General features: G+C 44.2%; 1 protein-coding gene and 1 pseudogene across 11 annotated transcripts in view; one reads left to right on the forward strand and one right to left on the reverse strand.

Annotated features, from left to right (window-relative positions):
- Nucleotides 1-25,317, forward strand: part of CLEC16A (C-type lectin domain containing 16A) — a 1,646,984-nt gene that overhangs the window by 542,864 nt on the left and 1,078,803 nt on the right. The gene's annotated exons all lie outside the window — the stretch shown is intronic.
- On the reverse strand, nucleotides 14,467-14,531 carry LOC141101898 (U4 spliceosomal RNA; annotated as a pseudogene).

The raw sequence follows: 25,317 nt of genomic DNA on the forward strand, positions 1-25,317 counted from the left end.
GGTGTGTGTCAGCTCAACCACATCTTCCACCGTTAACTGAAATTGGGATCTGCCTGCTGTCTGTGTGTGTGTGTGTGTGTGTGTGTCTTTGGTATGTGTCAGCTCAACCACATCTTCCACCATTAACTGAAATTGGGATCTGCCTGCTGTCTGTGTGTGTCTTTGGTATGTGTCAGCTCAACCACATCTTCCACCGTTAATTGAAATTGGGATCTGCCTGCTGTCTGTGTGTGTGTGTCTTTGGTATGTGTCAGCTCAACCACATCTTCCACCGTTAACTGAAATTGGGATCTGCCTGCTGTCTGCGTGTGTGTGTGTCTTTGGTATGTGGCCTTCTCTATCTGTTGCCCTGTGTGCATAACAGTGATGTTGTTATTTGTTGCTCTGGACTGTCTTACCTAAGTTTTATGTGTTGATCTTATCTTGGCCTCTGGCCTCTTGCTATTCTGACTTTAGAAGCAAAAAGTCCACTTTGATTGTTAGGCATTCTTATAGTCACTCATGATTAATTAATGAACTTCAACCCCACCCTTATAACAGTATAAATGTGAGCATCCTTAAGGGGGGAGCACGTTGCTGGGGAGCACATTACAGTGGCTTCTATCCTTAAGGCTTCTATCTCTAAGTGATTCTTTCTACAAGTGATATGCACTTCAATCTCTGCACTTCAGCGATTGCACGAAGCAAACAAATATAGCAAACTGCACTGGAAAGCACCTAACAGACTACAGGTGACCCTGTCTCTCTAGTAAGCTTTCCTTCCAATCTGTAACATGCACTCTCTACCACTGCTTCTGACACTCCTGTCCTCTCTCCTCAAACTCTCTTACCTTCACCCCCCCTCTCCACCCGCCTGCTTATACATATCACCCTGCCTTCTGTCCTCTCCCTACTACTGCTCCCACCAACTCTTGCTCATTCTACATCCATATACTGATAAAACCTCCAGTACTCTGAGACATGCCCCTTCACATAAATCACATTCCCACATTACCTCCCTCACCCTCCTGCTTCTCCTAATCTCTGGTGACATATCCCCAAACCCTGGGCCACCATCATCTGTCTTTGTCCAACGCTCCCATCCCCCTACACCCTCTGGCAGGAGCCGCACCCCACAGAACTTGGTCTCTATTCCTCTTTCCAAAACCAGCCCCCCCCCTTTCCTGTGCCCTGTGGAATGCACGTTCTGTCTGCAACAAACTCACCGCCCTTCACAACCTCTTTATCACAAATTCCTTTAACCTACTTGCCATTACTAAAACCTGGCTTCATGAATCAGATACTATTTCTCCTGCTTCCCTCTCCCATGGGGGCCTTCTCTGGACCCACCCCCCCAGGCCAAGTGGACGGAAGGGAGGTGGAGTGGGACTCCTAGCCCCATGCAGCACCTATCAGGTACTTCACCCACCTCCCTCTCTGACACTCTCCTCTTTTGAGGCACACTGCATTCGTTTATTCTCTCCCATTTCTCTAAGAATTGCTGTCATCTACCGGCCCCCCTGGACCAGTATCAGCCTTTCTTGATGACTTCTCTGCCTGGCTACCCTACTTTCTCTCTTCTGAAATCCCCACAATTATTCTTGGGGACTTCAACATCCCTGTTAACACTAACACTACTATTACTTCTAAACTTCTCAGTCTAACTTCATCGCTTGACCTGAAGCAATGGATACAGGCTCCTACCCACTCCAACAGCAACACCCTTGACGCTCTTGAGCACATGTGGCATAAGACTAAGACCCAGGAAGACTTCACACAATATAAATCTGGCCTCCTAAAATACTACTCCTGCCTTCACACTGCCAAACAGACCTACTTTATCACACTCATTAACACCTTCTCATCCAGTCCACGTCAACTCTTCTCTACCTTCAACACTCTACTCTGTCCTCCACTGCCTCCACCCACCAACTCAATCACTGCCCAGGAGATTGCCAATCACTTCAAAACTAAGATTGATACAATTCATGAGGAGATCACCAATGCGCAAAAACCTCCCCCATGCAACACCCCATGTCCACAGATACAATCATTACTTCCCTCATTCAACCCTGCTACTATTACTGAGGTTGCTAAACTTTTATCTAACACTCATCTAACCACCTGCCCCCTGGATCCTGTTCCCTCGCAAATGCTACGCTCACCCTCTGACTCGATTCTACACTCTCTAACTCACATTTTCAACCTCTCCCTCTCTTGTGGCATCTTCCCAAACTCTCTAAAACATGCGCTAGTCACCCCCATACTTAAAAAGCCCTCACTGGACCCCACCAATCTCAACAACTTACGTCCCATCTCCTTACTCTCCTTCTCCTCCAAACTTCTTGAAAGACTGGTCTACAACCAACTAAGCGACCATCTGACTATGAATAAACTTCTTGATCCCCTTCAGTCCGGTTTTCGCCCTCAACACTCCACGGAAACTGCTCTCCTTAAACTCTCAAATGACCTACTAATGGCTAAAGCCAATGGACACTATTCTGTACTACTTCTCCTGGATCTCTCTGCTGCCTTTGACACAGTGGACCACTCCCTCCTCCTCAAAAAACTCCACTCTTTTGGTCTCCGTGACTGTACTATTCGCTGGTTCTCATCCTACCTATCCCACCGCTCCTTCAGTGTCACTTACGACTCTACTTCCTCCTCTCCTCTTCCTTTCTCCGTTGGGGTCCCCCAAGGCTCTGTTCTTGGACCTCTCCTTTTCTCAATCTACACCACCTCCCTGGGTTAGTTGATTGCCTCCCACGGCTTTAAATATCATCTCTACGCTGATGACACCCAAATCTATCTCTCCACCCCCCAGCTCTCTCCATCTGCCTCCTCACGCATTACCAACTTACTAGCAGACATTTCAGCCTGGATGTCACATCACTTCCTGAAACTCAACCTATCCAAAACCGAGCTCATGATATTTCCTCCCTCAGGTGCCACTTCCCCTGATTTCCCTGTCAATATCAACGGCTCAACTATCAACCCATCTCCCCACGCCAAGGTCCTAGGTGTAATCCTGGACTCTGAACTAACCTTTCGACCCCACATTCTATCACTATCCAAAACTTGCCGCCTCAATCTCCGCAACATCTTTAAGATACGCCCCTTCCTAACCAATGTCACCACAAAGCTTCTAATCCATTCCCTGGTCATCTCCCGCCTCGACTATTGCAACTCCCTCCTCATTGGTTTACCTCTAAATAGGCTATCCCCACTTCAGTCCGTCATGAACGCTGCTGCCAGGCTCATCCACCTCACAAACCGCTCAACGTCTGCTACACCCCTCTGCCAATCCCTCCATTGGCTGCCACTCAGTCACCGAATTAAATTCAAGATACTATAACTTACAAAGCCATCCACAACCTGGCCCCAGCTACATCTCTAACCTAGTCACAAAATACCAACCTAATCGTTCTCTTCGCTCCTCCCAAGACCTCCTGCTCTCAAACTCCCTTGTCACCTCATCCCATGCTCGCCTTCAGGACTTCTCCAGAGCCTCCCCCATCCTCTGGAATGCTCTACCCCAATCCGTCCGACTTTCTCCTACTTTATCCACTTTCAGACGATCCCTTAAACCTCATCTCTTCAGAGAAGCCTATCTGGCCCCCACCTAACAACTGTTATCTTCTCAATCAGCACATCACCCACAGTTATTACCTCTTGTATCTCTTGACCTTCCCTCTTAGATTGTAAGCTCTAAGGAGCAGGGCCCTCTGATTCCTACTGTATCAAAGTGTATTGTATTTGTACTGTCTACCCTCAAGTTGTAAAGCACTACGTAAACTGTTGGCGCTATATAAATCCTGTATAATAATAAATGATATTAATAATAATGAGCTGTAGGCGGAACAACACACCTGATGTATCCCGGACTGTCTGCAATGATTGTATAACCAAATTGAGTGAATTTAATTAATATGCAGCATCCGACTACATGGCTGATTTCCTAGCAGTTTGAATCATTTATACATCATGGCAAAACATTAGAAGTAATAACAGATAGTGATCCCAGTATTCAGCATTACCAGTTTATCCATAGACCCTATGTATAGAGCCCGGTCTCCATAGCCTACAACTCACACAGGGCTCCCCCTATGGGTCATTACTATTCTCCCTCTCAGGATGTGTTAGCTTCATCACACTAGGTTTAAGGATTTTACAGACTTCTAAATGCACAGTGTGAGCCATCAATGGCAAAAGTTGTCAAATTCTAAATAAATGTATAGCGGTTTGGGGGATATTAAAGATGGTGTATATCTAATATAAGGGAGGAAGCGGTAAGACTAGACATGATTGTCTAGTGTAAATAGATATAGATATCTAGTGTAAATAAAGAGGCAAGAGGTCAGAAAATTATTTTAAATATTAACCACAATCCCACGCTGGGGGCTAAGGTATGCAATTACTGTGGGCAGATGTATAGATATTATGGATGCATACAGGTGCATTTCCAAGGTCCAACCAGAACACACTCCAATATGAAGCTAGCCAGACTCCATGGAGGGTATAAGCATAAGTTACCAAAGTCCCAACCACATCTAAATGTATGCAGCCATATCCATCAATATACCTCTCATAACCTGCCCACATGTCCCGAGGGAGACAGTTAACGTGGAGCCAGGGTTCAGGATGACCAGAAAAGGCAATATTCAGACTGCCCAACTGCTTAATCCAAAGTGGCCTACCAAGATCATACTCAGGGGTTGGCTATGAAACAGTTTAAATCAATGTCTAGGTTGAGGCCCCTTGGAGCAAGGGTCCCCAACCTGTATATCCAGGCAGTTTCATTTTGTGACACAAGTGTGGTTTTATTGCCTCCTCGCTAGTGATCCTTGATGCAGTCAATCCCGTAGAATATCAACCCCGTAGGATCCCGGTTGTGTACTGCATCAAAATGGCAGGAAAGATGGTGTTTAGGGAACCCCTTCCTGATGTTTTTAATGTGTTCATGTATGCGCACATATAAGGGCCGGGTGGTTCTACCCACATATTGTAATTGGCATGGGCACTCAATGACGTAGGTCACATGAGTGCTCTGACAAGTGATGAGTTTCCTGATACGGTATTCTTTATGATCCATCCTGGATTTAAAGGTTTCCCTTTTGCGGGGTTGCTTTTTAGTGACCCTACTGAGTAAACATTTTTGACATTTATAAAAGCCCCTCATGTCTGAAAATATTTGGGTCGACTTAGGAGGATTAATGACATTATGTACTAAATAATCTCTGAGGGTGGGAGCCTTTCTATACGCCACCTTAGGTTTATTGGGTAAAATGTTTGCTAGGATTCTGTCCTCTTTTAGAATTGGCCAATATTTGGTTAGGATATGTTCGAACTCTTTGTATTGGGTGTTGAAACCTGTGACGAACACAAGGTCTGTGTTCTTTTTCCCTTTTTTAGAATTTTTGAACAGACTTTTCCGGTCCATGTTTGCTATGTCAGTCTTCAACTTGAGTAATATGTTTGACTTGTTTCCTTTCTCCTGGAAACGCTCAATCAAGATATCTGCTTGTTGTAGGTAGTCTTCAATTGTGGCACAATTTCTCCTCAGCCTTATAAGCTGGCCTTTAGGGATATTCCCTTTCCACTGGGGGTGATGGCAGCTGGTAATCGGGATGTACCGATAAGCGTATGACTGCGCTTAAGACAGTATGTAGGTCTGCAGCCCCCCTAAAGAAGCTCCCTAAGGGGTGCTTCGGAACTGAGTAGATATATAAGAGAAAGGGGTGATGGCGCTCCCTATACTTGGTTGGGTGAGTGAATAAAAAAGAAATAAACAATTAAATTAAACATAATACCAAATAATAACTATATTAAAGACCAATGTGCTGGGTATGAATGTATACAAATGGCAAACAGCTAATGTAGACCCTGAGCTCACACTAGAAGATGACATGGGACTAGAAGATACCTCTATGGAAATGGAACTGGAGGGACAGATGAATAATACCCCCCAACAAACAATCAGAACGAATGTTGGATTCCCATATAGACAGCAACAAGATACACCATATAGACACATGACAAGACCCGGAAATAGGAATGCTAATTATCAGGACCAACTCGGGTTCAGAACCCCCCAGACGCCCAGATATAATGTACCTATTAGAAATAGGTTCTCACCATTAAGAGATAACAGGCGGGTTCGATACGGGAGTAATCATGAAGACCCCCCCCTATACACACTATCGTAGCGATCCAAGACCTCCTAGGGATTTTCCCAAGCGATGGGCCAGAGACAGACCACCAGGGAGATGGAAGACCCGGCCTGCTTACAGGAATACCGGTTGGAGAGGAATGAATACAGACAGAAGAGAAACCCGAGGAGAACAATACAGGATCTTGGAAGAAGCACACCAGCCTCAGATCAGGACAGGAGCCATGTGAGAGAAATGGGATACGTACAAAGACCCGAAGAAAGAAGAAGACGACAAGAGGAAATAGAGGAGGGAAAAAGAAAACGAAGACGAGAACACTAGGAAAGGGTATTTTCAACCTCAGTGATGTTCTATTCACAGAGGATGAAATGAAAATCCTGGATCTAGGTCTCAAGTTTGCACCCGAGAAATCGTTGGATAAGTTCGAAACGTACATTTATTTAAAAAAATTCATGAGGAAATTGAACCTCAAGAAACACTTTTTTACAAATAAAGATACAAGAATTAGAAAGGAGCCATTATATGTGCATACTGGGCTGAAAAATAACTCTATCTTCAATCCCACTACATCAGGGAATCAATGTATGGGAGCCTTCCAAAAAATGGTAGAGGATGATCTAAGAAAATTGGATAAGCGTAGCAATCATAAAACAAAACATGTCTGGAAAACCATAAAAGCCTTGGGTGAAAGAAAAGAAGTGGTCATTCGACCCGCAGATAAAGGGGGAGGATTGGTGATACTGAATAAGAGTGATTACGAGGAAGAAATCGAGAACTTGCTCTGGGTTGAGAACACTTACAAGAAACGCAATAAAAATCCTAAGCGCACCTATGAGAAGAAATTGAAAGCTTAAGTCAAAAAAGGGAAGAATATGGGTATTCTCAACAATAAAGAAGCGGAATATCTGGTCTCTAGTTCCACCAAAACCCTGGTTATCTACTATACACCCAAAATTCATAAGAGATTACACAAGCCACCTGGAAGACCCATCATTAGTGGCATCAATTCAGTGTTTTCCAGGCTGGGTGAATATCTAGATAAATTCCTGAAACCAATGGTAAGAATGGGAAAATCATATCTACGAGACAGTGCCGAACTCCTAGAGGAACTACAACATATAAATGGGGCAAAGGACTGGCTACTAGCCACTATTGATGTGAACTCTTTGTATACATGTATCGTACAACAAGACGGACTTCTGGGGGTAGAAAAAGCTCTTCATAAGCTAACACCTATAAAACAAGAACAGATCAACTTCATACTTGAAGGCCTACAGTTAGCTATGTCATGTAACTATTTCTGGTACAATCAAGATTATTACGTCCAAACCAAAGGAGTCGCTATGGGCGCACATTATGCTCCGAGCGTAGCGAACCTCCTTATGAACATGTGGGAAGAAGAATACATCTACGCTAAGGAAATTCCCCAGTTGAAGATGTACCGTAGGTACATTGATGACTTGATCATACTCTGGGAAGGAACAGCTGAGACCTTTGAAAACTTCCTGCAGGATCTAAATACCAACAGGTATGGTCTAACTTTTACTGGAAAATGGGACAATCTTAAGATTGAGTACCTTGATCTTGAAATCTTCAAAAGGGGTGATGGCCTATATATCAAAACCTTTTTTAAGGCAACGGATAGAAACGGGTACATCCCGATTACCAGCTGCCATCACCCCCAGTGGAAAGGGAATATCCCTAAAGGCCAGCTTATAAGGCTGAGGAGAAATTGTGTCACAATTGAAGACTACCTACAACAAGCAGATATCTTGATTGAGCATTTCCAGGAGAAAGGATACAAGTCAAACATATTACTCAAGTTGAAGACTGACATAGCAAACATGGACCGGAAAAGTCTGTTCAAAAATTCTAAAAAAGGGAAAAAGAACACAGACCTTGTGTTCGTCACAGGTTTCAACACCCAATACAAAGAGTTCGAACATATCCTAACCAAATATTGGCCAATTCTAAAAGAGAACAGAATCCTAGCAAACATTTTACCCAATAAACCTAAGGTGGCGTATAGAAAGGCTTCCACCCTCAGAGATTATTTAGTACATAATGTCATTAATCCTCCTAAGTCGACCCAAATATTTCCAGATATGAGGGTTTTTTTATAAATGTCAAAAATGTTTACCTTGTAGGGTCACTAAAAAATAACCCCCCAAAAAGGAAACCTTTAAATCTAGGATGGATCATAAAGATTACCGTATTAGGAAACTCATCACTTGTAAGAGCACTCATGTGACCTACGTCATTGAGTGCCCATGCCAATTACAATATGTGGGTAGAACCACCCGGCCCTTATATGCGCGCATACGTGAACACATTAAAAACATCAGGAAGGGGTTCCCTAAACACCATCTTTCCCGCCATTTTGATGCAGTACACAACCGGGATCCTACGGGGTTGATATTCTACGGGATTGACTGCATCAAGGATCACTAGCGAGGAGGCAATAAAACCACACTTGTGTCACAAAATGAAACTGCCTGGATATACAGGTTGGGGACCCTTGCTCCAAGGGGCCTCAACCTAGACATTGATTTAAACTGTTTCATAGCCAACCCCTGAGTATGATCTTGGTAGGCCACTTTGGATTAAGCAGTTGGGCAGTCTGAATATTGCCTTTTCTGGTCATCCTGAACCCTGGCTCCACGTTAACTGTCTCCCTCGGGACATGTGGGCAGGTTATGAGAGGTATATTGATGGATATGGCTGCATACATTTAGATGTGGTTGGGACTTTGGTAACTTATGCTTATACCCTCCATGGAGTCTGGCTAGCTTCATATTGGAGTGTGTTCTGGTTGGACCTTGGAAATGCACCTGTATGCATCCATAATATCTATACATCTGCCCACAGTAATTGCATACCTTAGCCCCCAGCGTGGGATTGTGGTTAATATTTAAAATAATTTTCTGACCTCTTGCCTCTTTATTTACACTAGATATCTATATCTATTTACACTAGACAATCATGTCTAGTCTTACCGCTTCCTCCCTTATATTAGATATACACCATCTTTAATATCCCCCAAACCGCTATACATTTATTTAGAATTTGACAACTTTTGCCATTGATGGCTCACACTGTGCATTTAGAAGTCTGTAAAATCCTTAAACCTAGTGTGATGAAGCTAACACATCCTGAGAGGGAGAATAGTAATGACCCATAGGGGGAGCCCTGTGTGAGTTGTAGGCTATGGGGACCGGGCTCTATACATAGGGTCTATGGATAAACTGGTAATGCTGAATACTGGGATCACTATCTGTTATTACTTCTAATGTTTTGCCATGATGTATAAATGATTCAAACTGCATATTAATTAAATTTACTCAATTTGGTTGTACAATCATTGCGGACAGTCCGGGATACATCAGGCGTGTTGTTCCGCCTACAGCTCACTATGATAGGTGCCTTCGTTCATGAGGGGCGGTACCGATATGGCTGCTTCCCTATTAAATGACGTGGTGCATGGCGTGCGGGCGCCGTCGCTGAGGACGTCTATGACGAAACGCACGCTACATCATTTCTGGAATCGGGCCGTGGAACGCAGGTGGAGTGCAAACAAGTGGTCTCACTTCCACCTAGCGTCACAGGCTGTTTTTTATATTTTTTACAATTTGCTTTCTCATACTTGTTTGGTGTAGCAATTTCCTAGCTATACCAAAGCTGGAAGTACAATATTTAAAATTTTGGTACTTGCCTGCTGGAATACCATTAGCCAGTTGCTGCTGGACTGAAGGTTTTTATTGAAAGATTTTTTACGTTGCAATAAAAAAAATGTTATCTTGTTTACTACACTATGGGAGTCCACTATTCTTTCTTTTGTATATGAGGGATCAAGCTTTACTCCCCTATGAATGCTGATGATCACCCCTGGAACTCCAACGACCACGCTGACAAGGAGATCACAGAGGCCATATTCATATGCGCAGTGCCCCTTTTGGGGTGAATGGATCTGGTGAGTGGGGATCCTTGAGGGGGAGCACTCAGTCACTACGGATATTCAGAGCACTCAAGTCACGGTTTCTTTGACAAGTTTCATCACCGGTTTTGAAGATATTTATATACGCCAATTATGGACTAATAATTTTTTGAACATGCCCATGGACTTTTAACCTGGTAGTTGTATACCATTAATTGCATTGGTCAATCGTATGGTGATTTATGGGCATTTTTCGTTGTTATCTATGTTTAAATTTACGTATGGAAATCATCAATTTATCACTGTATATTGCACTGTACACTGATTAGTTTACACATATATGAGTTATATTGGTTGGTACTCATAGAGACTTTACTTAGTATAATATATATCTTTTAAAACTGAGAGTTTATTCACATAATACCATTACCACTAGTAAAATAATTACACACCTTGTAAGGGGATTATATATGTATTGGCACCCCTGGTTATACACATAACCTTAAAAAAGGTGGAGTATCTCCGCCGTGAAGCCAGCACATTGGTCTTTAATATAGTTATTATTTGGTATTATGTTTAATTTAATTGTTTATTTCTTTTTTATTCACTCACCCAACCAAGTATAGGGAGCGCCATCACCCCTTTCTCTTATATATCTACTTAGTGTTAAATGTACTTGTCGATTTAAAGAAGACTTCTAAAGAAGGCTGTGCTCGTACTGCATGGGTTAACTGCTAGTTTTTGTCTAGGGGATTGCAGAGCGGAGATTAACTTAAGCAATCCGCCAATCTTCAAGTGCAAGACCTGTCCCCACCGCTCCTACTCCCCCCCCCCCCACCTGCATGCTTGCAGGCTTGTGAATGGAATATTCCTGAGGTCATCACGCCCATAGACCAGCTCTTGACATGAGGACGGCAGAAACAGTCCACTGTGGGGGCGTGGCTTGATGGCGGACCGTGCTGCAGCTCCGGCTTTCCTCATCCTGCAAACGATCCTGCACTCGTTTTTCACAAACCCGGCACAGTGACCTTCCTCCCAGCAGCAAACCTCCTCCTGTGTGGTTGATATGGTGAAGATTGGGCCGATTGTGGCCCCATCTGTGGCTGATGAACTCGCTCTTTTTATATGCAAGATGGCGCCGACTCCTCTGTGCTGCCCTCAGACTGGACGCAGCTTTCTCTCTCCTCACAGCAGGGATCCTCTATAGTGGTGAGTGAATTCACCACAGATGTCTCTACTGCACAAGCAGCTCCCTCCATGTCTCTGGGCTCCCTCGCTAATACTGATATTGAAGACACCCAGCATCCTGCAGAGCCCACGCTGTCTCAAATAATGAGTGCCATGCAGGATTGCACGACTACCCTCACCATGCAGATAGACTATCCACATTGATTGATCATTACTAAAACAAAACGTGAGAGGACTGGGGCAGCTGGGGAACGTATCAGTTCACTAGAAGACACGCTGCATTCATTATCCGCTACAGTAGACACGGCTACAGAGGAAATGGCGGTGCTCAAAGCTAAACTAAACCCGCCAGAACAATCTTCGCTCAGAGGGGTCCCACCCAGAGCGTTGCCTTCTCTCCTGGCTCCAGGAAACTTTGGGGCTGAAATGTTATCCCCTAATTTCATTATTGAGTGGGCCCACCATACTCCTCTGTGCCCTCCTTCTTCTGGAGCACCTCCACGCTCCTGAATTGCATGAATCCTCAACTTTCAGGATAAGGTGATTATTCTTCGTCTTTGTTTACAATAGTAATGCTATTTCTATTTATCCTGACTTTTCTGCAGAGGTCCAGCGCCAGCAGGCCTCATTCCCGGCTGTGAAGGATTGTCTGTGCACTGAAGACCTACAGTATGCTATGCTCTTTCTGGCTAAATTGTGCATTATTTATGATGGCAAGGCTCACTTCTACACTAATCCTAAGGATGTCATGGCGTGGCTGGATGACCATTTTGGACCTATGCCTTGACACAGACCCACCTGATTATTGGTTCTACAAGGCCTATCTGTCTGCCGCCTCTAGGTATTTTTCAAGCTCCCTTCTGTTACCTGCGTCACTGTTTTATGCTTACGGGGGGAAGTTGTGTTACATGAAGGTTGATTTTGAATCCGGATGTACCTGTTATCCCTGATTACCTTGCATGCCCTTCTACGAAGTGCCTTCCTTAATTTCTAAGGCCTGATGCTACTACCAAACTGTTGCTACCAAGAGGCATTTTTTGACATTCAGTTTGGAATCCTGATTGTGACCCGCTAGTGGCTTGGCCACCGGACTTTTGTGACTTTTTTGTTTGCATTGTTACATGTGACTAAAGCTCACTATGATTGGAAAGGCTGAACGGGGTGGGATGAGGTTTTGCAGCTCTATTTGAGTTTTGCTGCAGTCTGCTGATAATTTTGTTTTTTAATTTGTATTTTTTTCTCATTTTTGGTCTTGTGTTCCCGCTTACATATATATGCTCTATCTCAAATGTATTTTTTTTTTCCCGTTTTTTTTTTCATACGTATGCTGGTCTACTGTGTCTTCCACACTTATCTCTTGGAATACTAGAGGGTTAAATTCGCTCCAGAAGCAGGCTTTGGTATTTAATTTTTTAAGTATAAACCCCATATTGTCTGTCTTCAAGAAATGCACCTCATTGGCTCTAAACTTTTAGCCCTTAAGCGTCATTGGATTGCAGCATCCTTTCATGCTACCCACACCTCTTATTCCTGAGGGGGTCTCTATATTATTAGCTATATCTCTCCCAGCTGAGATTATACACGTAAAAAAAATGGGTAGTTGCGCTGCTAAATAGTATGAGATTTAATACATTAGTCCTTCAATAAGTCTTTGAAGTCGATACTCAGTATATGTGGAGGGGGGAGATAAAGAGGGGAGACCTATATAGATTACTTTAGCAGTCCAAAACAATCTTGGCAGCCTTTAAGGGGGAAGTTGAAAGCAGACTCCAGATATGCAAATGAGAAGAGAAACAGAGGCGCCTTTAGGTTAAAACTGTAAACATTTTAATGAGATACAGGTACATTATCCACTTACATGGAGGTTAAGGAAGTAAGGCACGAGTCCATCCACACTGGCGTGGTGTTCACTGCAGAGCGGCATTTTGAACAGCTGATTTTTCTGCCTGTGGGGGAGAAATCCTAGCCAGCAGGATCTCTGGGACCACAGCAATGAAACCGAGGCTTGGATTAGGCCGATGGTGAGGGCTGGAACACGGTGCTCTATCGAAAACCAGTGGCGTGCAAAACACACCTCAAAAACTTCCACCCGGTGCCAAAAAAAAGTGCCCACACATACAGAGTGAAACACAAAAACGTGCAACGGGTGTACAGAGTCCTCCAATAGGGAAGGACCTTAGCCTGACCCCCCGGGGCATTAGGCTCCAGACAGGGACTGAGGTACTCAGACAAAGGGTCCATCCGGCCGAAACCATGTGGACCCCCACAACTGGAAGGACTGCCGAAGCAGACCAACCCAAGTACAGTGGGGCTCTCCCGAAGAGAGACCCCTCAAAGGAGAGGGCGAACCAAGCCAAAAGGCCTATGTCCACCCCCTCCCAAGACTTTCAGAGTAGGCCCGAGGACCCACACCCTACTCGCCACACAGTGACAAAACGTGTATACAAAGACAACCAAAAAAAAGACAAAAAGGTGACAAACAGAGGTAAAAGAAAGAGTGGGGAAGATAGTGAGATGGGAGAGTGAAAGTGGCCATTGTGCTATACAATGGCCGGCCAGGCATAAAAATTTCCCCTGGTCCTGGCCAAAAGGCCCGGCCCAAGAGGCAGGTGCGAAAAACGTGTGTTGTGGTGAAAGTGACCATGGTGCCATAAAATCAAGTGCTTTCACACCGTGACTATACGGCACCCCTGAACTGCCACTTCAGGGGCACATTCACCACTGGCTTTTCGAAAAAGCCCTGACCCTCCAGCCCAGACCACAGCAGACCCCACCACAGACAGGAAGGATATGGAGATCAGGAAGCAGGAAAGAGCCCTTTACCATCAGGCTCTGCCGTCGCTCCCATCACTCCTCCTAATTACATTCGGGAAGTACTTGCCACTCCCTCCCCCCCTTGCAAGGCAGGAGTAAGCGTTCTCTCCCAAATAACTGTCTGGAGCTAGATCCGCCCCAATCCAGGCCAGAAGGCCAGGGTCCCGACCCTCTGGTTCAGACCCCGTGGTTCTCCATCCCCATCAGAAGGCTTCCCTTTTGGCTACAAACCGCTCCAGGTCACCTTCACTCCAGCAGGTTTTGCATAGCAACCGCAATCCCATCTCTATTTCGCCATAGATCAGGGACGGAAGCAAGCGCCACCTCCTGGAAACTGATAAGAATAGATACTACACTTGATCTTCGCCAAAAGGCCGAGAAGCAATTAGCAATAATCACGCCTCAGTTGAACCTCATTGGCTATGATACTGCCACTGCGCAAAGCTGGAACACGGTGCTGGGCGTGATGACGTCACTGGTGGGTTTCAACGGCGTTTCGGAGCATGCACACTGGTAGATGGGACTCAGGGCGCGCTCCTTTGTCAAGCTAGTGAGACTTTGTCTGATAACAGCCTTATATATGCCTTGGAACACTGCCATCTAGTGGAAAGGATGTGACATACTTTCCAACATGAAATACCCAGAGCTAAAATAATATAGATATCAACAGACTGTTAACCGCCTATGGTTCAACAGAACTAACATGACATTACATATCAACTTCAGTTCCTGAGGTAATTCCAAATAAGAATAGGCAATAAAAAAATATAAAAAATATATATATAAATAACATTTGAGTATAAAATCAAACTAAATAACACTATTGAATTTATTTATTTGGATTAAATGGATTCATTATTATGAAATTAATAGTATGAGTCGTGGGGGGGGGATGTATGTGGGAAGATACATGACATTATGACTACTATATATGCATATAAATTAAAAGAACATGTTTACACTCTGTGTGTATATCACACAGAGGCCAGTAGTACCTAGATACCTTTTGCAAAGCAATGATCTTTATTATAAATGTATGCAATAATAGAATTTTTATGCACTAATATTGGCATCTAATGCAATGTTTTTTGTGACGGGGTAACGTGGTGAGGTAATTGCACCTTAAAGGGGATATTGGGAGTAAAAGGAGGGAGGGGGAGGTTTTTTGGGGGGGTTAAATGGGAAGGGGGGTTGGGAAAAAATTAGGGGGGGGGATTTTCTGGGGTAGGGTTGAAAAAAGGGGGGGTTAGATGTTTAGACATCAACAGTAACACTATGTTTACCATTTTGACGAACCTCCCACCACCCCTAAACAAAAAAGTATTTTATATGAAAACTATCATGAAAAGGAAGAGATTATACACGTTAAGATGGACCAGTACAGGCTATTTATTATACTTAGTGTAAAATGTGCTCTGTTTGGGGTGTCTGGCTTCCAGTAAAAGGATGACTAATTCTTAGAATAAGGGTTGGATTTACTTACAATAGGGATATCAGTACATTACAGTTATAAATAAGGAGAGGGAAGATGGGGTAACAGGGGAAGAAACACACATGCATTCTCTCTGAATCTCTCAGGCCAGGGTCCTTTTTAACCAGACTTTAGACCCACACCCCAGCTTTGGGGGGTGTTGGTCATCACGGCCATTGAAGACAGTTGAACCAAAGGTCATAAAAAGTTACTTCCACTCCCAGGCTCAATCTTTCAGTTCCTTTGAGCAAATTATCACATAGGTTCTCCATCCAATTCATCACCCTTCAGGCACCATGCTGGCCAGGTGTGAGGGGGCAGTTGAATATCCTCAGGAGTCCCGCTGCTTAGATGATAATGACCTTATGCCTTGTTGTAGCCATGTTTACTGCAGGCTGGCTGTAAACACTGTAATTTGCCTCAGATCAAAGTCCTTTCAAAGCTTTGTTGTACCAGACATATTGTTCTCATGTCCCATCCGCATTAATATCAATTTTTTCCAGTATTACATCTTCTTCTATTGTGCCCGATTGGCACACAAACATTTGCCACAAGATGCCAAAAAAAAAAGAGTTGATATTGGTCTTTCTCCAATCCTTGTGACCTATTATGAAGTCATTTCGCTGATGATAACCTCTTTGTCAATATAGTTGACAGTGGACCGAGACTGTTTCTTATCAGGAACCCATACAATCCACATTCACTCAAAATTCTGCATGGATGTAAATAAATATATCCCCATCTCCCTCATAAAAATCACACCAACATTATAGTCGCCATGCAATATGCTAAGATTCTCAGTGCAACGTTAAATAATATACATAACAGTAAACCTAATCTACTCCCAAATTATGTTATCAGACAAAGAGGGCAAATTACATATAGGTACCATCACCAGCTATACTGGTATAATTCTCTCAAGAGATGGGAAAAACATCAAGGTGTCACTTATGACATTCCAGCACATCGTTTGAGTACACAATAGCTACATATGTCTGGTGCATCTGTCAAAAAACTTTCCAGCATGCTGGAGAAGTTTGTGACTTTCTTTTGTGCACCCTACAGTGCCAAAAGAGCAAAGCAATTACTGCAGAGAATTTGCGTCCAACTGCATACAAGCCAGAATTGTAGATTAGCCCAGAGGGCAAATATTGGAGTGTTCATCCACTCTTGTTGCTGGCTGTGTTTAGGGTGTGGGCTGTCATTTATTATCTCTTCTTCAGAACTGTGTGATCTGCCCTGGCTGCTATCTTTCATATCAGGCCTGTGCGCTATGTTGTGCCTGTCCTGGGTGGGGTTTTTTATTTCAGATACTTGTATTTCTGGCTCCAGGCTAGCAATGTTAGGAACTTTACAAAAATCTCTGTGCATGTCTATTCCATTTTTAACGTCTGAACTTTCTCTGCCTTCCTGTACCTTTGCTTATTACCGATACATCTGCCTTTCACCCATACTCCCTATCACTGGACTCTTGACAGAACTCTTGCAGGATATTGACAACATTTTTGTAAGACCTAGCATTTCTCAGATCCATTCTAGTGGGGTAGCTCAGTGTTTCTCAATTCCAGTCCTCAAGGCGCCCCAACAGGTCATATTTTCAGGATTTCCCTCAGATGAAACAGCTGTGGTAATTGCTAATGCAGTGAAACTGCTCAAATCACCTGTGCAAAATAATGTAAATCCTGAAAACATGACCTGTTGGGGCGCCTTGAGGATTGGAGTTGAGAAACATTGCGATAGCTTCAGGACCGCCATCAGAAATTTTGGGGCCCCTTACACAGTTTTAGGCCTGCCCCCCCATCCCTGGACCTGACCAGCAACATTTCTCAGGGCCCGCCCACTGGCAGTCCCACTGAGTCTCATCCCATGACCACCTCTTTCAGTCTCATCTCCCCGATCCCATGTCCTTCTCCTCCTCCAGGCCCATCTCCTCCATCCCATGTCCTTATTCTCCTCCAGAACCATCTCCTCCATCCCATGTCCTTATTCTCCTCCAGTTCCATCTCCTCCATCCCATGTCCTTATTCTCCTCCAGTCCCATCTCCTTCATCCCACATCCTTCTCCAGTCCCATCTCCTGCTCCAGTCCCATGTCCTCCATCCCACATCCCACTCCTCCTCCAGTCCCATCACCTCCATCCCACATCCTACTCCTCCTCCAGTCCCATCTCCTCCATCCCACATCCTACTCCTCCTCCAGTCCCATCTCCTCCATCCCACATCCTCCTCCTCCAGTCCCATCTCCTCCATCCCACATCCTCCTCCTCCTCCAGTCCCATCTTCTGCTCCTCCTCCAGTCCCATCTCCTGCTCCTCCTCCAGTCCCATCTCCTCCATCACACATCCTCCTCCTCCTCCAGGCACATCTCCATCCAATCTCCTTCTCCTCCAGTCCCATATCCTTATCCTCCTCCAGTCCCATCTCCTCCATCCCACATCCTCCTCCTCCAGTCCCATCTCCTCCATCCCACATCCTTCTCCTGCAGTCCCATCTCCTCCATCCCACATCCTTCTCCAGTCCCATCTCTTCCATCCTCCTCCAGTGCCATCTCCTCCAGTCTCATGTCCTCCTCCAGTCTCATGTCCTTCTCCAGTCTCATGTCCTTCTCCTCCAGTCTCATGTCCTTCTCCTCCAGTCTCATGTCCTTCTCCTCCAGTCTCATGTCCTTCTCCTCCAGTCTCATGTCCTTCTCCTCCAGTCTCATGTCCTTCTCCTCCAGTCTCATGTCCTTCTCCTCCAGTCTCATGTCCTTCTCCTCCAGTCTCATGTCCTTCTCCTCCAGTCTCATGTCCTTCTCCTCCAGTCTCATGTCCTTCTCCTCCAGTCTCATGTCCTTCTCCTCCAGTCTCATGTCCTTCTCCTCCAGTCTCATGTCCTTTTCCTCCACTCTCATGTCCTTCTTCTCCTCCAGTCCCATGTCCTTGTCCTCCTCCAGTCCCATGTCCTTGTCCTCCTCCAGTCCCATGTCCTTGTTCTCCTCCAGTCCCATGTCCTTGTTCTCCTCCAGTCCCATGTCCTTGTTCTCCTCCAGTCCCATGTCCTTGTTCTCCTCCAGTCCCATGTCCTTGTCCTCCTCCAGTCCCATGTCCTTGTTCTCCTCCAGTCTCATCTCCTCCTACTCCAGTCCCATCTCCTCCATCCCACATCCTCCTCCTCCAGTCCCATCTCCTCCAGTCCCATCTCCTCCATCACATATCCTCCCCCTCCTCTAGACACATCTCCTCCATCCCATCTCCTTCTCCTCCAGTCCCATGTCCTTATCCTCCTCCATCCCATGTCCTCTATCCCATGTTCTCCTCTTCCAGTCCCATGTCCTCCTCCAGTCCCATCTCCTCCATCCTGGGACTCCGGTTCTGGTGACAACTGTCTCCAAGGGCATTTCTTTCTCACTACCTGTTGTGTCTATGGGACCTCACAATGGGACACAGATAGCAAAAAAAAAAGAATGTGGTTTTAACGCTACCATTATTTAGCCAAAATGAAAAAAAATTGCTTGCTTTATATATACTTTTTATACATAACTAGAACATCTAATAGAGTTAGATCGGTGGATATATGGAAACAATTCCTGGCAATATCCCCACAGGGAGAGTCCCTCACTTCCTGTTCTGGTGACATCAAGACAAAAAGTGAGGGGAAATCTCATGCAATGACATAACCCTGTTAGATGTATTAGTTATGTATCATACTAAAGTATATATAAAGCAAGCACTTTTTTCCCCATTTTGGCCAAATTATAAAAGAGTTAAAATCCCATTTGTTTTTTCCCCATCTGTGTCCCACGGGTTGCAGGGAAAAAATTGCTAGATCCCCCCCCATCATCAAAGACAGTGTTGATGGGGGAATCCCTGCTACGGAGCCATTGTATTCTCCCAGTGGGGGGCGGAACACCGCCCCTGCCAGGGGAATATAGTAATTATTGCTAGTGGCTACAAGAGTTGCTAGCGATAATTGTATGTAAAATATGACAGGCTGGTTGTACTCAAGTTGATCGATTAACTTGGGTACATTCAGCCTGCCCATACATAGTTTGAATCTCGGCCAGTCTCTGCTAAACAGACCAATATTCAAACCGTCTATGGCTGCCCTTTTCTGCACTCTAGCGGCAACCTTCACAGGGGCCAATCCAGTTTTTCTCAGCAGGGGATCTGTCCGTGGATCCCTTGCTGAGCTGAGTGGGCAACTGACAGGTCTGTGTACACTCATTCTGTTCGTTTACACCCTACTGTCCTCTGATCCAGCCTGACAGAGGGGAATGGAGGTCTTCCATCTTTTCTTTTTGCCAGATCAGATCAGGTTGGAGATAAGCAGGTGTAAACGGACAAATTTCCATTCAAATCTGTCGGTCCATAGAGAACAGTGGGTGGTCCAATCAGGTTGCCTCAGACGGACAGGGGGACCCGATCGGACCACTCATGTGAAAGGGGCCTGAAAAGCAATATGGATTGCTTTTCAGAGCATTGGCTAGTTTAGTGAACCTGGACTAATAACAGTCACTGTAATGCTACCCGTATTGCTGTCCTTTTAACATGGTGACATAAGCTGACACCTATGCTGCACGTGTGAAGTTACTTTCACTCTGCTAAAAAGACAGCAATAGGGCTTGCAATACAGTGATTGATATTAACAGATCATCTCTTCCTCAAAGAACAGTGAGCGGGGCATGGTGGTGGGAAGAAATTAGCAGCAGTACAAGCAACTTCCTGTAGGGGCGTGATGTCATTCCTGTGTGCTGGCCACCACTTCCGGGAACCATATATCCGCCATTGGTGCATACATCCGCTCACACAGCAGTTGCACATCTCACATAAACAGCGGTCGTGCATCTAGATGCATTTGGCGCATCTAGATTCATTTGGCGCATGTAGCTGCAGGAACCCAATTTTTAGGGAAATTAATAGTAAAGCAGATGCGGATTTCCAGGACTGGACTACAAATATTTCTAGTGAAAGGCAACTGGTGTTTTCTATTAAGCAAGGTCTAAATGGGCCATTGACATGCATCACAGTTGAACTTAGGAATGTGTCTTTTGCAAAGTTGAACTAAACTTTCTTATTTGCTTGGGGTTAGAGTGCAGAGGGATTAGAAGTCTTGTCAGTTTTTGGGGGTGTCTGCACCCCTGATAAGAGTGCATTTTGCCTAATGGGGACACTAGTTAGATTGACCTGTGTGTCCCCAAGGAAAGACATTGGTAGGGTTTTACCCTCACTTCCTGTTTGGCTATGTGACAGGAAGTGAAGCCAATTTTCAGAAAAGGGACACAAAGCCCAACCCAAAAAAGACAAGTGGGGGTTCTAACACTCGGTTTCCCTCAAATGCCCACAATTATAATTAGGATTGTCTTGAGCTAGATTTTAGCCCAGTGCTCTAAATCAGTGCTTCTCAAGTACCCCCCAACAGGCCATGTTTGCAGGTTTTCCTTCATCTTGCATGGGTGCTTTAAATCACAGTCAATGGCTTGGTATTTTGGCCAGCTATTTTAGCTAAGATAAATTCCCAAAACATTGTGTAACAATGTTCATCTGCGATCCATGTGGACCTTTTTCACTACATAAATAAACAATTAAAAAAAAAAATTTTTTTTAAATTCCCAAATCATGTCCTGTTGGCGGTACTTGAGGACTGAGGCTGAGAACCATTGCGCTAAAATGGAAAATACTTAAATACTTACTTACCTCTCTGTAATTTTCCTTTCCTGGTGCCTATCCATGGCAGCATTTGCACAATCCATGCATATGCTGCCATGAAGGCACCAGGAAAGTAGCTTTTAGACAAATCACACCTTTTTTTGTTTTGCCATGCCAATCAGCCTAGTTAAGCTGCAGCTGGGAAATCTGCTGCATGAAAATTAACAAAACACAAAAATTTGCTACAAATGTCATTGGTCAACAAAACAGGACTTGGAAAAGAGCAAGGAAAGCAAAAAAACACATGTATATTAATTTGAGATACTAACAGAATATGGTTTTGAGGTCTGACCATTTTGCAGAGGAAATTAAGCCCCCTTTCACACGAGGCGGACTCCGTTTCTACGGAGCCCGCCTCGGTCCGCCGGCTCAGTGGGAGATCTATCCGTTGATCTCCGCTGAGTCGGCGGATGACAGGTGCCTCTCTGCTCACTGAGCAGGGAGGGGCTTGTCAGGCGCCGCTGCCGCCTATGGAGGGATCGGATGAAAACGGACAGCATGTCCGTTTTCATCAGATCTCACCTGATCCGCCAGCGACGGACCTGGATGTAGAGCCATCCGTCTGCTTTTAGCGGATCGGACTGGGTCTGATGTCAGCGGACATGTCTCCGCTGACATCCGACGCTCCATAGACTAACATGGAGCGCCCGTTCAGGTCCGCCGTCAAAACTGACAGGCGGACCTGAACGGTCCGATCGTGTGAAAGGGGCCTAAGAAGAATTAAAAGGACTGCGCCCACAAATGGACAGCCTCTTAAGGATTTAAACATTTATTAGTCACAACATCTTGTGGAAGATTTTGCAGAATAATGCAGCATAGACAATTATATCAAATTGAAACTAACAACCTACAAACTACACACAATGACAACATCGCAAAAATATCCCCCCCCCCAAAAAAAAATAAAATAAACAAAAGTAAAAAAAAAAATGCTCTAAAACACATCTGTTTTGCAAAGACATAACAAACAAAATACAAAGAGAAAATACATGTGTTACAAACTCTATAAGGACACCCAAATGTACTCTCTTGCCTGCCTGACACACACACACACACACACACTCAAGCAATCTTGCCTCTTTTCAGGGCAAGGTAAAGAATGCTATCTGCACGCTTTATATAACATACGGTAGGTTTGCGTGCTAATGAGGCAATTGAAAACACATGCACAGTACATGAATCACACAATATTCAAGTTCACCCAATGTAGAGACAGAACTTCAAAGTGGGTACACCTGTTAAGGATGTCCTTAATTTACTAACCCAAAAACACACTCTCTGAGCATGCCCAGAAAAATCCAAGTGCTGTTGACACAATAACAAAAAATCAAAGTCCCTGAGCATGCCCAGAACAACCCAAATGCAGGTAGCACAACATAAGCCACCCCCCTGTCCAAAATTAAGCACATCATCCAGCACGCTACAAAATTACAGATGGGACAAACACCCTCCAGTCCAGGAGGGCAAATAAAGAGCCTAACATGGGCAAAAGTTATACAACAAATACCATTGCAGTTTATGGGAACTGACTTAATTTTGTTAGTCCCCACTTGGCTGGCTTATCTTCTAGTTATTGGCCTTAAAATGGGTATGGGGGCCCAGGTCCCAACCATATATCCCCCTTTTAAAGTTCTCCTATAAAAGCAAAAGCTAGCCCATGGAAATCCAAGGGATTAGAGGGAGAGACAAGAGCATTGGAGAATGGAGTGTGGAGTTCCCCTTTAAAAGCAAAAGCTAGCCCAAGGAAATCATGTGCATTTGAGGGGGATGGTTAAATGCCCTTTTAGGAGGAGCTAGTGGAGCAGGAGTCTTTTTACATAATTTTAACAAGGTGCATGTCACATGTTGGCGACATAGCATGCTAACATGAGCATGCATGAGCATGTGTGCAAATCTCCTTAAAAAAATACATAGAGGTGAACCAGCGTAAAGGAAAAAAATTTACAAGTTTAGAGGTCCGCCCATTCAACCCACAAAATTGCATGTGAACAAACGCATTTGAACGAGCGCAAGAGCCGCTTGCGCATGCGCACTGCTTACATTGATCTCACGCAGTTCTAAACATACTTGCAGGCTTTCACTGAAAAAGTTACCTTATCCTTCTATTTTGGGCATATTTGTTACTTGGTCAGTTGTTACTAAACTTCCTCACATCACCCCACATCACCCCATAATATTGGCACCTCCGTCTTCTGTTAATGTTGAATTGAAGGTGCCGTGCGCCATGTCCATAGTGGTGCACAGATTGCATTCTCCCGTTGCGCCGAGATCGCTATAGTAAATGGGGGATTCGCACTCTGTTCCCGGCGCACCGTTTCGTAAATATGAAAATGTATATTGCGCCTCGCCGTGCGCCTCTACAGATGGCGCACAGCTTTTGTAATTCAGCCCCAGAGGTTGGTATAACGTTGGGACATCGACATAAAAGTCCTACTGAACTAGGGCGGGTTCTGTTTATTTATAGGGCTGAACAGGGATAACAATGAGAAGTGGCGGCTTCATAATCAGACACTTGTATAACTTCAAAAAGGACCAATCAGACACATGTATACCTTCAAATGGATGTCAGGTAGTGACGTATGCAATAGTTCGTGTGCAGAGCAACATGTGCAGTTTCCCGCTGTAATGCGCACGCTGGCATCCAAAACAGATAGCAAACAGTTACTTCTCTAGAGCAACATAGGCGTTGGAGCATCCTGACCCATCCCAGGATCTTGTTGAAAGGCCAGTGTCTCCCCTGCCTAGAAGCTGTGATCAGAAGCCAGAATGTAAGATCTCTGTTAAATTGTAACCATTGTCCAGCCTCTCTGTGAATTCATTGCCAGCATTTAAGACTGCAAACTTACTGGCCAGATCACCTGATGAAAATAAAAGAAATAAAGCCTAAAAGTGAAAACGAATGCAGCCATCACAGCTAAGAACTGGTTTTACACTATTTGGAGCATTTATATTTTATATGTACTATGTGTATCCACTCATCGGTCTGAATGGTAATGAGGCAGTCCGAAGAGCTTTAAATGTACTCGCTGCGTATTGGAATCAAGCTGTGTTTTATACTACATGCTTTCCTTGATCCTCTGTAACGGGGGATCACGGTCATCTGGTAAGAAGTGATTTCTTCTAATTTGGTGGTGGATTCAGCACAATTTTTCTATTAGCGTTTGGAGTCACCATTGAACATACGGATGGACTTCATCGCTTAAGTTTTGAGCAACTTTATATTGATGTATATTGATGGACTTTATTGGTTTAATTAATTTTTTGAACATATATTTATTTATAATTCATATAATCAATTATTATGGTTTATATATATTTTTTGAGCACTGGTGGACTACATATTGATTAATTATCATTCATGATTTAAAGGTTTAGCTTAATTCTATTTTTCTCTTAACCACCTCAATACTTGGCACTTTCACCCCCTTCCTTCCCAGACCAGACTTTCAGTGCTCTCACACTTTCAATGACAATTGCGCAGTCATGCAATGCTGTACCCAAATGAAATTTTTATCATTTTGTTCAACCAAATAGAGCTTTTTTTTTGGTTGTATTTATTCACGACTCCGTTTTTTATTTTTTGCGATATCAGCGAAAAAAGAGCACAAATTTGGGAAAAAACCCCAATATTTTCTTCTTTCTTTTGTAAAAGAAATGCAATAAAATCGAATTTTGTCATAAATTTAAGCCAAAATGTATTCTGCTACATGTTTTTGGTAAAAAAAATCCCGTTAAGTGTATAATAATTGGTTCGTGTGATCATGGACAGATGTACGCAAATGATCATGCACAGATGTGCGCAGGTGATCACGGACATGTGTGTGCAAATAATCATTGGGACATGTGATTTTACTGTTACATATGTGGGGGACAGGTGTTTTTACTATGTGGGGACATGTGTTTTGGGGACATGTGTGTTTACTTTGTGTTTTTTACATTGTGGGGACACTAGACTGGTGATCAGTGAGTAAAAAGCTGTAAAAAACAGCTCATACAGCTCATACTCACTGATCACCAGCCGGCTGCAGCGATCTGCTCTCCTCTCCTCACTGACAACTTCCGTGTGAGGAGAGGA

Source organism: Aquarana catesbeiana, linkage group LG06 (assembly GCF_042186555.1).
Source record: "Aquarana catesbeiana isolate 2022-GZ linkage group LG06, ASM4218655v1, whole genome shotgun sequence".
Taxonomy (NCBI): Eukaryota; Metazoa; Chordata; class Amphibia; order Anura; family Ranidae; genus Aquarana; species Aquarana catesbeiana.